This window comes from Pundamilia nyererei, unplaced genomic scaffold (genome assembly GCF_000239375.1).
Source record: "Pundamilia nyererei isolate P.nyererei 1_Seehausen unplaced genomic scaffold, PunNye1.0 scaffold02357, whole genome shotgun sequence".
Lineage (NCBI taxonomy): Eukaryota > Metazoa > Chordata > Actinopteri > Cichliformes > Cichlidae > Pundamilia > Pundamilia nyererei.
The window spans coordinates 5,113-6,081 of record NW_005189758.1 but is presented as its reverse complement, the minus strand read 5'-3'; positions in this window follow the sequence as shown (position 1 = coordinate 6,081).

The window sequence follows — 969 nt, the reverse complement described above, 5'->3', positions numbered from 1 at the left end:
AGTTCTGATTTGCCCCAGCTGTGTTTCCCTCCTGTTACTCATTCCCTGATTGCTCCCTCTGTGTATTTAAGCCCTGTGTTTCTCTGTGTCCGTGTCGCGATCTACCGTTTCCCGTTTCCCTAGCTGTGTGTTCTGTCATTCCTCCAGTTTAAGTTTGTTTTGAGCTTTTCCAGTTATGTTATATTTTGAGTATCATTAAAGCCATTTTGAGTTCACATCTGTCTCCGGAGTCTGCACCTTGGGTCCTATTCCTGCCTGCACACAGCCACACCTAACAAACATAGACTACATATAAGTAAATCTTATAAGGCTTACATGATTTACTCATGAAAGTGGCCACTTTCTAATTACTGTCATATATTGTTTTAGTAAATATACAAAACATTCAAGTTTCATTATATAATTTTTCAAGATTATATCTGTTTTCACTCTTGTCTGCTTTTCATACAAGTTTCACACAAGACAGACACAAACTTTATCAGATTTATATATATCTTTTCCATATGGGTAGAACTTGACTGCATGCAGAGGTGGAACCCTACTCAAGTAAATTTGAACAAATGTAAGTCAATAGAAGTGTTTGGAAAAATGTGCTTCTAAAGATACTTTTATTTCACCATGTTCATTCACTCATGAGCTGCTGTAACATGAATCAAAAGGGTGATTTGACACCTCAGCATGCAGTCACGTTCTATGGAGTTTTGCTAATGACCTAATAATTTTATTCAGCTGTGTTGCAGCAGGGACGCATTCAAAAGTTTCAGGACACCGGCCCTTGAGGACTGCAGTCGGAGACCCATGCTCTTAGTGCTTCTTAGTCCTCCGGATGTTGATCCCGCTCAGTCTAAAGGTGTGCTTGCCAGGGTGGTCCTCTGGTCAAGCCCTCCCCTCAGTCACACCTGTTATTAGCAGTTCACCTCCAAATCTGTACAATTTGTAACTAACTAGGTTAAATTTAGTGCCCTGGAA